Consider the following 13817-nt stretch of genomic DNA (forward strand, 5'->3'; position numbering starts at 1 on the left):
CACTGCACTTCAGCCTGGTTTGGAGTGAGACCAGCCTGGCTGGAGTGAAACAGAGTGAGATCCTGTTTCAAAAAACAAGAGGAAGAAGAAGGAATAGTAGAATTATCACTGTTTGCTATCCCTAATGAAATAACACATCTAGGCAACAATCCTGGATGCTGCTGAAACCATTAGCTACAAAGCCAGTGGAGAGAATGGGGAAATGTAAGGGGGATGAACCAGGCTAACAGCACTTAAACCCACTGATCAATCTTAGCATCATTAGAAGTGAGGTATTCCAACATTACGCACCTCCTGATGGGATACAATAGTAAGTACGAAGCACCACGTATATTCTTAAAGAAACTTGAACTTGAATCTAGCTTGAATCTCTCCAGTGCTTACTACCAGTCTTCAGAAATGTGGAGAATAGGAGAACAAGTGAAATGGCACTACAAGGAAGCAACCAGCTAAATTCAGAATGTGAAACTTTCTACAGGAGAAATGACCTAAGGTGGGGAAGGAGAGTCTCTAGATTAAAAAAAAAAATGTAAGAGACATATTCAATCAACTGCAATATGTGTACCGTGTCTGTATCTTGATTTGAGGAAATTAACTGTAAAAAGAAACTTTTGAGACACTTAGAAAAATGTTTCTTTTCCTGGATGTTAGAAGATATTCTTGCTAATTTTGTTAGGTGTGATAGAAGCATTGTGGTTATGTAAAAAGTATCTTCAATTGATAGAGATGTAATCTAACAGTAATGATGGTTAAAATAATACACTATCTGGTTGAGGCTTTCGGGCTTGGATGGCTGGGCGGTGCAGCCTAGTGTCCACCTGCAGCTGCCTTCTGTGTCAGTCCTCTGCCCCGCCAAGGCTGTAGAGCTTGTCCATGCGGGTAGCAGGATGCTCCAAGGAGCTGCGCACTGGCCACACCATGGTCCACCTCACTACTCCCCTCTGCAAGGCCTGTTACAGGGGCCACTTAACGATCTGCCTTGCCCTGGGTGGCTGCACCAACCAGCCCTTCTACCGCATTGTGGCTGCTCACAGGTGTTCCAGGGATGGCCGTTTTGTAGAGCAGCTGGGCTCCTATGATCCATTGCCCAACAGTCATAGAGAAAAACTTGCTGTCCTCAAACTGGACTGGATCCATCATTGGATTGGCTGTGGGGCCCACCTCTCTAAGCCTATGGAAAAGCTAGTGGGTCTTGCTGGGTTTTTCCCTGTGCATCCTATGATGATCACAAGTGCCGTGAGACTATGAAGGAAATGGGCACCTGAAGTCCTCTTAGCTTCTCAGAAAACAGATGCAGAGGCTACAGATACAGAGGCTACAGGAACACAAGTGAGCTGACTTCAGTGAGCATAGCAGTGAGAACAGGGTCAAGGTCCTCTTAAAATACTGTGCAGAGATCTTAATTTTGTTAGATTCGGAGGTCAATAAATGGAGTGTCCTGAGTCACCCTTGCTCTTCTGGCCTGGCCCGCACAGGGCCCAGGGAGAGATTTGTTCTTGTGTGACACAAGGCAGGGGCTAGGTATTAATTAGCTTTTTTGGACTTTGTCTTGGGAAAGACAGTGGCTACAGGAGGATTGGACTTTTGAGTTGGGCTCTGGGTCTCTTGGACACTTTACAATCTGCTGGGGTTTCCAATATTTACTGCTTCAAAGCCCCCAGCCAGACTGTTCATGTTCATATCTTCCATATCTTCATGTTCATCCCACAAGCGCAAGAACAATTACCTTTCTTATTGATTTTGTAATTGGAGATTTATATTGTCTTGCTTAACACATATGATCAAATATACAAAAGGTAGATTTGTTATGAAAATTGCTTTTTGGCTGTAATAACCTACCTTTTAAGAATGAGAAAGTGCTGGGCTTAAGGGAATTCAGAATGAATCAAGACTGAACCATTCAAATGTGGCTGCATTTTCTGCATGTATCATAGATGGGATCCTTCTGAGAATACTGGAATAGGGAATTATGACACCAAGCTAATTCAGCTGTGAACCTTATTCTTGTACTTTTCTTTCTTGCTGGTAATTTTATGGAGCAGGTAGAGAAAGCTGCTGTATGTTAGGATAAACTGTATACCAATAATTTTGATGACCTATGGTGAGTGATACATTTTACTTCTTGTATCTTTTCCTTCCTCCCTTGATGCCAGTAATTTATAAGGGGTCTGTATAGTTCGAATGTATTTGAATAACTTCAGTATACTTTAGCTCTACTTTTTGATTTGACTCAAAGAACCATCCATCAGTCTCAAGTATTCCATGTGTTTTAAAAGCCTGAAGTCAGTGAGATAAAATTCAACATCAAGAATTTGAAGTAAAGTAACTTGAAAGAATGTAAAGAAAACATACGGACAGTGGCTTATGCCTGTAATCTCAGCACTTTGGAAGGCTGAGGAAGAAGGATTGCTGGAAGCCAGAGTTCAAGACCAGCCTGGGCAACCAGCAAGACCCCACTTCTACAAAATATTTAAAAAAATTAGCTGAGCATGGTGGTGCTTGCCTGTAGTTCCAGGTACTCAGGGGGCTGAGCCAGTAAGAACACTTGAGCCCAGGAGGCCTGGGTGACAGAGTAAGATCCTGTCTCAAAAAAAAAAAAAAAAAAAAAAAAAAAAGAAAAAAGAAAAAAAAAGAGAAAACATTAGGTAGTATTAGGTATTTGGCTAGAGCATAATAAATTTGATTTCCTGGTTTTCAAAAATTTGAATTGCAATAAAAGGATATTTCAATGTGCTAAAAAGTAATAATAATACACTGTCTTGGATTTGCTATAAAACAATCCAGAAAAGAGTGGGTAGATAAATGAGGTGGCAAAATATTAAAACAATCACTGAAGCTAGGTGGTAGGTATGTGGGGATTTGTTCTATTGTTTTCTCAACTTTGGTATATGTGTGATCATTTGCATAATAGGTCTTATTATTAAATTTTATTTTATTATTAAGATAAACTAAAATAGTGTTTTATAATTAGACAATTTGTGGCTCATTTTAATAATTCCTTGATTGCAGGTTTTGATGCACAAAAATGTTTGGTTTACTTTGCTCTAAGACTTGGCTCAGATCTCACCACCTCCCTGAAATGAAGGGCCTTCCCTGACTGCCCTCCTCAGAAAGAATCTCCTTGCTCTGAAGTTCCAGGAAGATCCTGGTCCTTGTGTCATTCTAGTATGTATCCAGTATAGCCTGGTACCATCAGCTGGCTTTTTGTGCCCTAAGGTCAGGACTTTGAAATCCAGCAGTCCTGGGTTTGACGCCCAAGTCCGCTGCTTATTGCTTGTGTGACGTTAGAGACATTCTTTCGCCTTGGTTGTTTCTCTGCAGATGGACATGGGATAGTGGTTGTTGTCAAGGACAATGAGTAGTAGGTGTCATCTCTTCCTCTAAAATGTCAGGGTTGGTGTTGCAGGTTGCATTGTGCCTCATAACTTCATATGTTCAAGCCCTAACCCCCAGTACCTTAGAATGTGCCCTTATTTGGAAATGAGACCACTGCACATGTGCTAAGTTAAGATTATCCTGGAGTAGGGTGGGCTGTGATCCATATGACTGGTGTCCATCCATGTACGGGGGGAAATTTGGACCCAGTTAGGTATACAGGGAAAATCTCATGTGAACAGGAAGGCGGCTGTCCATAAGCCATGGAGTGAGGCTTGGCATGAATCCTCCCCTCACAGTCCTCAGAAGGAACTGACCCTGCCAATGCCCTGATTTTGGAGGCCTTGGTCTGGAGGCCTATGAGATGATGCATTTCTACTGTTTCAGCTGCCCAGTTTGTGGAACTTTGTTATGGCAGACCTAGAAAACTCACAGAGATGGGGTCCCTGTCTTTGTGTTCCCTTCAGCACCTGCTCAGTGGCTTCTTCTCATCCCAAAGGGAGGCCACAGCTGTTGTTCAGGATGTTGATGTCACTGATGACAAGGAAGAGCTTCAGAACTGGGCTGTGAGCCCCCATTGCTGCGCTCCTGTCTGGGGTTCTCAGCTTGGCCACTCCTTTTTTGTCTGTCAGTATTACTCATGCATTAGGGTCAGCTCCCTCTCGCCCCTCACTCCATGTGTTCACGTACACACAGACACCATGCATGTACTCATACACAGGTACACATACCACACATGTACTCTCACACATGTACACACACACCATGCATGTACTCTCATATATGTACACATATACACACCATGCATGTACTCTCACACACATACACACAGTCTCACCATGCATGTACTCACACATGTACAGTCTTTATGCATGTACTCTCACATACACATATACACCATACATGTACTCTCACACACGTACACAGTCTCACCACATATGTACTTTCATACACATGTAAACATACACAACATATATGTACTCTCACACACATGCACACAGACTCACCAAACATGTACTCTCACACACATGTACACATACACACCATACATGTACTCATAGCCTCACCACACATGTACTGTCACACACATGTAAACACACACCATGCATGTACTCATGTACATCTGCAGACCATACATGTACTCTCACACATACATGTCATACATGCATGTGCACACACAGGTACAATGCATGCCATGCATGTACTCACATACATGTACACACATACATACCATACATGTACTCATGTACACACATACATATGTACACACATACACATGATTTTGTTTCTACTGCTCTAGAGCAACAATCTTGAACTATTTGCTAGAATGCTCCTGACCTAGTAAAATCTCAGGAAAGGCCGACAAGTCCTTACAAGTTATAGAGAAATGATGTATTAACCTATTGGCCTAAACAAAATTCTGTGAGCCCAGTTGTACGAATGTCTGGAAGGTTAGGTCTGTGTGAGTTAATTCTGAGAAAAAAATGAATTCCTGGATTGTAGAAATTGATGTTACAGAGCTTGGGGCTGGTTGGGAGTGGAAGTCCCAGGAATGTCATCTCCGGGGGCTCCAGATGGTTCCATTTCTCCAAGGGCCCTGACCCTGTGTCATTGCTGTGTCCAGCCCCTAAGGGGTGACTTTGGCTTGGCAGAGTTCTTTGTGGTGGCTTTGGCAGCAGTGGTTCTAACAAATTCAGCCTGATGGTTTGAGGGAGCTCCAGTTCCTGGGTCCATTCTAACTTCCTAACTTTGCAAATTCCTGGAGTGGCCTAACTAACTAAAGGAACCACTCCTAACTACAAATGAGACCTCAAGAACAGGAAGGGGTGCAGAAACCCAGCTCCAGGGTAATGGTGAGCAGGTCGGCACAGGGGTCTTCAATGCCTGTGTATGTGGTTTTTGGCCAGTGGCCACAATCTCATCCCTGAAAGTTTTGGGAGACCAGTTTATGTTACCTTGAAGAACTAGGGATTTCTTGTAACTATGGAAACATAAATCTCGGGATTAAAGAGTCAGAGAGAAAACTGCTATTGTTGCCTTGACAACCCATAAAACCCCAAGTCTTTGTGGTTAGGAGTAGAGATAATGTACCTTCAATCTTTTAAGCTAATTTACTTGTGGGAAGAAGTGGAAGTGGGCTTGGGCACCCTGTGGAAGCAGATGCTGCCCTGACTGGGTGTGTGTGTGTGGGTCTTCCCAGGCCCACCCTGCCGAGTGGCAGGTTTCAAATTCTGCCTAATAGATGGCCAAGATGTCCTGGAGAGTCTGTACCAAAGGACTGGCTCTCATGTTCCAAGGAGGCCCTTGTTTCTTGACTCTGTGGGTCTGTAAATGGAATGACTTCCATTCCTGTATTGCAGAAGTTATGTTTTGAGCTGTTTTTGGAGGGGATGTGGCTACCTGAAGGGAGCCGAAATCTTTTGTTACTGGGACAGATACTCAAAAGCTCTTTCCCTCTCCAAGTTCCTGCCCCTCACTTTTTGTAAGAAAGGCTGGGAATTTAAGGTGTGCAGCTTCAGATGAAACTAAGGGTTCTGAATGCATGGCACAGCTTCTGCACCTGAGGCACTGTCACCCTTGAACCTGCTGATAAATGCCCATAAGCACTCAGAGCTCGGGGCCACATTTAGGTTTCATTTCTATGTTCCATCAAGAGATTATTTTTTCTTCCTTAATATCCTCAGCGGATATTGTGCTTCAACGTGGCACAAAAATTTCTGAGTTGATGTCCAGATGAAATTTGCATGGAGAGTGTCCTCATGGCAACTCTGGGGAACCGGCGAGAGGCTTCCTGTTCCAACTAGAGAACAATGACATCGCGTCTTCTTGAGGCTGAATTGCCAACTCTCTTTGTTGGGGAAGATAGCAGTGATAGATGAAAGGAAAATTGGAGGAAAGGCTTTTTCAAAATCATTACATTGCCAAGTGTGGGATTTTGGATCCCTATTCAGTGGAGAGAACATTGAGTAAAATGAGAAAACAGCACACACAGAAATGCCTGTGATGTGGCTGATGAGAGGAGCAGGTGGAGCAGTTCCTACCCACCCTACCACTATCCTGGCCCTGTCTCCACAAGAGGTACCTTTCAATAGTTATCCAAATATATTACATTCGGATGACGTGTTCAGACACCTGAAGAAGTTAACCAAATGGCCACTCCTCTTTGATGTGCTGAGGGTTGGTCTTCTAGCCCGACCCTAGCTTTCTCCCCATGATCTGAGAAAATGGCTTCCCCCTCTCAGGGATACTTCAGGAAAGCTCAGTGTGGAGAATTCGGGATTACACAAATTTATCAATCCAAGGACTCATCATTAAAACACTGAAGGAGCCTTTTAGGGGAGATTTCACTGATTCAGCAGTTATTGGCTGCAACCTGCTCTGTTGGAAACACAGTGTTGGGGATGTGGCCAGGGACAACGCAGGTCCCCATCCTGGGGGAGCTTCAGCTTGGAAAGTAAATATCTTGACTGTGCTACAACCGTGATTTAATTCCCAAATGTGGACATTTCACGAATGTGTTATAAGATGTGAAGTGTACCTTTATCACAGAACAAACAAGAAGAAGCCAACGAAGCCCGTGGGGCTACAGAGCTTTAAACTAGATTAAAAGCAATTATTTACTGAAATAGCCAATAACACACTCCCTGACCTACAAGGTGTCCGAGCCTCCTTTTCTTTTATCGGTTCAATTTCTTCATATTAAATGTGGACAAACACGGAGCATTGTCATGGAAAATCAGCACACTGGTGAATTAGAAAATGATCTGAAAGCACTAAAAGTGCAGGCGACGAATCCATTTTGACATGTTGCTTTCCTGTTGACTTTGCAGCCATTGAATTTGCTGCTGATCTGAAGTATATTTCATAAAAAGCTGCTTCACTAATAATGATCAGACAAGGATTTCTCTTATTAAGTCTTGGATAACAAGGGAAGCTGTGTACGGGTTATTCTGGGTGATTTCTAACTGCTGTTTGTCACACATGAGTGAGATTACATACATAAATTAATCATCACTGCCCCTGGATGCATTTTGCAAGTTACCTTAAAAACTCATTTTAAAAAAGCATGCAGAAAGTCTCATCCATCATCTCCATCTGTTGCTTTTTCCCTCCATGGCCTGGCATGGCTTCACACTGTGATATTCTTTTTTTGCTTCTGTTTAAAACAACCACCTTTAAAAAATAAGTTTTCAAACTAGGGATTAGGGAATTGATTATGTGGTGACATGGTGCTCCTTACATTTCAAGAAGTGGGAGGAAAGCGGGAATTTTAAAGCGGATGAATCACCGGGGGATTAGAGGGAGCCACAGCACCTAGAGATGGAAGCGTTCGTAGTGGATTGCATGGCTTGTTCTGAAACACTTGTGCTTCTGCTCTTTGAAGGCCAAATGGTGGAGAATAACTTACTTAGCTGATGCACGGAGAGCAAAAAGAGGGATGATGGGTGACAGGGTGCAGATCGGTAAAGGAGCAGACGGATCCTCCTCTGACAAGTGGGTCAACCTTCTCCTTGCTTCCGAGGGAAATGCTAGGGAGGAGATACCTCAGGCTCTGGCTCAGTCCTTCCTGGGTCTTTTCCTGCTGGAGCCAAGTGCATATAGAATGGTTTTCAAGTTCCCAAGTGGAAATGTCATGTTGTCCAAGAAGCTGTTATGCACAAGACATTTCTTTTTCACAGTCATCCATTCCCTAGTTTGTTTTCCAAGAGCCCACTAGATACTGGATAAAATTGTAGATGCTGGGGTCTCTGTGAGGGACCAAGACATCCTACGAATGAAGTGGTATTTGGAACAATATTGCTGCTGATCAGAGGGTCCAAGGGAGATGTAGGTGCCGACGTCACTGAAATCCTGATCTGGCCACGTTTGAACGAACTATTTAAGCCCGACCTCACTTCCTCAAGTTCCTAAATTCCTCTTGACAACAAACAAGCCAGTCTGGGTTGAGTTTCTGTCACTACCAAAAAGATCTTGGCTAACAGGAAGTGAACCTTGGTTAAGTGAGAGCAGCTCCTGGCATGTGGTTAGGACACATTTGAGGGTCATTGTGGTTTTTACTGTCACTGTGGTAATTCCCCAGGGGCCGTGACCCTCCACCTTTCACCATTCCGGAGCACAGCCTCCTTCACCAGCCTCAGGAAAGAAGCAGGCTCCTGCAGCAAAGTGGAAAGCTGCTCCTGCTTTCCTGGTCTAGGATCAGGACAGCTGAAAGTTCCAGGTTTTGTTTTTAGAAATAGTTTTGATCAAATCCTGAAATTTTCCAGGGGTTCACAGTTGGAAGAGGTTTTACCTGGTAAGAAATCACTCTATTCCTCATGCTAAAGAAGTGACTGCTGATGCACTGTGGATTTTTGCTTCTCGGCGAGTGGTGGCTGGGGGAGGACTACAGAGTCATCTGTTGTTTTTGGATGTCTAGCACTCAGTGTCCCTTTTTCTGGTGACAGCATCTCTCTTTTCCCCTGGGGACCCGTGGTATTCTCAATCTGTGAGGTTCAGGTGGACTGACCAACATGCCTAGACGGAAGCTGTGCTACAGCTCACATCTGCGTCATCCCGAGGAGGAAGAGCGCTTTCCAGAAGGAGCAGGGAGAGGTTTGAGAATTCTGAGGGTTCCATGTCATCTCTGCTAAGATTGCTTATTGGCTGTTGAGGCTCCATTCACATGTATATAGTGCCTGAATATTTCCACAACAAATGTGGAAGGATGATGTGATAGATTGTTTGTAAAAATGGCCACGATTCTCCATCCCTCCTCTCTCATTCTCTTTGCAATGTGACCTTTCTGCCATCCTCCCCACCCCCATCAAGAAGTGAGGTCCACTTCTTTACCCCTTGAATCTAGCCTGGCTTGGGGCTTGCTTTGGCCAATGGAATATGGTGGAAGAGATGCTGAGCTTGTCCCAAGCCCAGGCCTCAAGCGCCCTTGTGGCTTCTGTCTGCTCACACTCTCCCTCCCTTGTCCCTGCCTCAGCAGCCTACTGCCTCTGTGTGGAAAAGCCTGGTATAGCTTAGTGAAGAATGGGGACCATGTGGAGGAGAGCCCGATTGTCCTGGATGAGTCCCTCCTGATCCAGCCTACAGCCAGATGCCCCCCAAACACGTGATGGAGCTCAGTCAGGTGAGCATGAGCAAGCCCAGCTGAGACCAGAAGAACCACCCAGCTGACCTCTACAGCAGTGATAAATACTTTTCAGATTAAGCCACTAACTTCTGGGGTTATTTGTTACACAGCAAAAGCTAACTGTTACAGACGTCATCAGTTAGGCTTATTAGGTACTAAATTGGTGGCTGTGGTAAAAAATTGTCTAAACATAATTTAACTCCACACATCCCAGGAAGCTTTGGAAGGTCACTGACTTTGAAAGCGCAAGGTATTCTTGTTGCCATGGATACCCCCATTGAGACATTAGAGTGCAAAGAGAGAAACCTAGTGTTGCCTTGACAACAGGTTTGCAAATCCGAGTCTGGTAAAGCAAAAGACTACAAAGAACAGGAAGAATCAGGAGGAGGGGGAAATTAGCCTAAAGAAGCTTCCCTTCTCCCAGCAAAACAACAACTTGCCTCCATGCAGTTTGAGGGTCTGTTAGAAGAAGCACTGCCTGAATGGGGAGCTATAAAGTGAACAACAGGAAGCCCTTCTCTTTTCATGGCCCATCTCCACAGCAGGAGAAAAGTCTCACAGCCAGGGAGCAGCATGCGGCACTGTCACTAAGTGCTTCCTTCAAGAGTTCACAATTTGCTCTCAGCCAAGCTTCATTCCAAGAATGAGAGTTTGCTCAAGCTGGAAGGGGTCTGAACAGCATCGAGTCTCTTACTCATCCTCTCCATCAGCTGGGAGGGAAGCTGAGGTCCTGAGAGGGAAGAGGGCTGCTCGCAGTCAGTCTAATGTGCCATTAGGATTTTAGTCTAGTCTAGTGGGTAAGCATTCAGGGCCCGGAGTCAGACAGACCTGAGTACAAGTCCTAGTGACACCATTTACTAGCTGTGTGACATTCTGCAAACCAGCTGACCTTGTAAACTCTTTCTGTAAGATGAGGATCTCACTAATGTCAGCCTCAGAGGGTGGTGAGAACTCAGTGAACTAATGCATGAGAAGCACTTACACAGTGTCTAACCTGCAATGAGCTTGCAATAAATTGCGTGTTATTCTTTCTACTATGATCATGTCACTCTGCCTCTACTCTTCAGACTCATTGAAGTAATACCAAGGAGGCCCAACTGGATCCAGAATCTCCCTCGGGAGGCTTGGTGGTCCATTTTCAGATGCCCTGTGTCATTTTCTGTATCATACAATTGGATGTCACAGTTTCTAATTTTCAAAGCCATTGCATTTTCTATTTCCTCTTCCCTACAGCTTGGCTGGTCAGGCAGGAGGGGCAACACTAGCTTCATTTTTTTTTTTTTTCTCACTTTGTCAGGGAGGAAATTGAACCCCGGGGAGGTTTGACGATCTGCCCAAAGTCCCTGGGAAGTTTCCGGCCGTTCTAGGGCTAAAGCTCAGCTCTCTCGACTGCATCTCCTTCCCACCCCCATGTGGCTACCCCCATAGAATGGCGCATCCACGTAGATGGCCCAGATGTTGGGTTTAAGGGAGAGAGAGAAAGGAAGTTTGGGGCATCTGTTTATGAGAGAAAATCGTCAGCCGTGCGTGGAAATCTTATGCATAGCAAATAAATGATGGGCAAATACCCACTTGCATATTCAGAGGCACATTTCAGATGTGAACATCCTGTCTCACCAAAACAACCCCAGCTAAGAAGTTCCGTCGGGGGTGGAGGACTTTTTCCAAGCCTTTGTTTCTGTGGAGTCTCTGTGCATGGCCTGCTGTGATGAGGTAGGGGTTGACCCAGAAGTCTAAGGAGGCCACCACCCCGTAGGAAAGAGGAGCCAGCAGACAGCAGCGCCGGGGGTTATTGGGGACCCCCAAATGGGGAAAGGTAGGGGTGTAGATAAAATCAGCAGCCCTGTCTGTATTTGACAAGCAGGGCAAGGAGGAAGAAAGCTCAAGGAGAGCGATGTGGAGGTGACTCGATGACAGGGTCAGTGCAGGTGAGGGGAGTGGGCTACCCGTTAATTCCCAGGAGCATGGTGGTCTTCCCAGCCCAGCCACACAGCTGCTAAGGGATCTTGCTTTCTGAGGAGTGTCTCTAATCGGGGCATTTGCTTTACAGCAGCATTTCTGGGCTCCAATCAGGCATCTCATCCACAGAACATAAACCAGATTAAGAAGCTCTCTGAAGCATATTTGAAGTCAGTGACAGTTGAAAGGATATTAAAGTTTTGACTTCAAACTAGCTTAGCCAGGGCACACGGAGCAGGCAATACAGGTCTTCCTCCTGCCAGGAGAACCTTTACCATTCCCCGTGAAGGTCAGGGTTGTTGGTTCAGGTGCGGGGACAAGGTGGGGTGGACTCCTAGGCAAAGTAATCTGTGTTGGTGGCAATGTCAGGTGATCCTCCAGCAGCTCAGGAAAAATAAACTCTTCCTGTGGCCGTTTCTTTTCCCTCGGTTCTGAACGGGAGGAGGACACTGGGCTGCCTGTTTGTGTTCTATAACTCTAGCCTCTAGGGTCATTCCTCAGGCCTCATTGCCAAAGAAAAATCATGGCTGTGTTGGTGGTCTCATATTACCATAGGCTGGCTGGAAGCACAGCTGGGTACAGAGTCTGATTTTGAATAAAACTGTCACCTCTTTTGTCCCTTGGCAACATCCCTCAGTGCCACATAGGGTTTGTTTTTGTGTACCTGATTCACCATCTGTCTCAGGGTTAGCAATCCAAGTTCTGAAATCATTTGGGCTTCACAAGCATGATTAGCTGTTGATCTGGCTTCTGTTGACTCTAAACCCCGGGTTGGGGGATTACAGATGCACCTAAGCAGCCTGTGCAGTGGGGCCAGACGCCTCCGTGGGTACAGCATGTCCAGGATCGTTGCTGTCTGTTGCTGGGCTCACCACCCCAACAAGGAGGAGGTCACGCAAGGGAACAGTGAGCTTGTGGTCAGAAAACAGCGGTGCTTGTCAGGTCACCTCTCTGAACCTCAGATCTCTCTCGTGTAAGGGGCTGGCCCCTTCGAGAGGCTCAGTGTGGAATAAAATGGCTCTTATCGCAGTGGGCTTGGCAGCCCGCCACTCCTCATCTTTGCTGGTGGAACCTCTAGTTGGTTTTGGTGTCCACCCGTCCACCCTCCTCCACGCTGGGAGTGTGTTCAGGATGAGGATCCCATCCCCGTGCACGGGGTCAAGTCTGATTGGAGGCGATCATTTCTGGCTGTCACATTCCTTAGACCAGGGCTCAGTCTAGAGCGAGCAAGTATTTTAGGCCTGGCCAGTGAGGCAAAGATAATGCCTGCTGGGGCCTTCTGAAAAAAATTCCCTTAAAAAGAGGCTCAAAGAAGAGAGATGTCTCTTTTCTTTGGCTGGACGTTATTAGGACTAGATGTGATGCCTGTGACTACGTGAACCATCTTGTGAATGTGACAGCCTGGGGACAGAGCTTGCACACTGGGGATGCAAGATCAGGGAGATATTAATAGAAAGGACGTGGGTCACTGCTAGGAGCTGTGGCTCTTGCGCACTCGCCATCCCTGGCCTCACCCTGCTGTAGAACTTCTTGATACGTGAAATAATACAAAGTCCTTATTGTTTCAACCATTCAGAAGTGCTGGCTTCTGTGACTTGCAGATCAGTTCACCCTAAATGCCCTGCTCCTCCAAGTGGCCCCAGCATCATCAGCATGGGGAGCTTGTGGGAAATGCAGACTCTGAGGCTCTCCCCACCCCCCCGCAGCATCACCCTCTGTTCCTTAGTGAGATCCCCAGGCACTTCGTGTGCATACTGACGTCTGAGAAGCTCTGCCAATGGGTTTACTTTTTGTCCAACGTGTTCTGTGGAGGAGGACTTGGGTTTTGACAATACTGGGTTCAATTTTTTCTCGAGACAGAGTAGGAGGTGTTAGCTATGCAGATTTTGAAATCTCAGCTGTGTCAAGGAATTGGGGAAAAGCCCAGGGAGGAAGGTGGAGGGCCTAGCTGGTCTCTTAAATAAAATTATGAGAGAGTTGTTTATTAGTTTCTGCTTTACCCAACCATTTTTCATTGACTCGTGTTTGGGTACCACATCGATTTTAATCTAAAGCCGTGACTACAGTAAAATCTCATTAATTCAGGCCTCACCAATTTTGAAGTGATAATTTAAATGGAGGCTGGGCTGGCTGGCGTGAGAGCAGGATTGAGAGCAAACTGTTCTGAAGGACTTGGGCCCACCAGGTGGGTGCAACGAGATGCTTCCAATTATAAACGACCCTTGGTGTGTTTGAGTTCAGCAGGAGCCACACTTGGAAATCAATCCATCAACAAAGAGTTATTGAGTGTCCCTTATGCAAACGTCCCCGGCTGGCAGAACACACTTGGTTAGAAGTTACTTTTAATCATTACCCATGCTGG

At 45.6% G+C, this 13817-nt stretch overlaps 1 pseudogene; it reads left to right on the forward strand.

Annotated features, from left to right (window-relative positions):
- The first annotated feature begins 918 nt into the window (after positions 1-918).
- LOC100968661 (small ribosomal subunit protein bS16m-like) lies at positions 919-13284 on the forward strand (annotated as a pseudogene).
- Positions 13285-13817: the final 533 nt, after the last annotated feature.

Source organism: Pan paniscus, chromosome 21 (genome assembly GCF_029289425.2).
Source record: "Pan paniscus chromosome 21, NHGRI_mPanPan1-v2.0_pri, whole genome shotgun sequence".
NCBI lineage: Eukaryota > Metazoa > Chordata > Mammalia > Primates > Hominidae > Pan > Pan paniscus.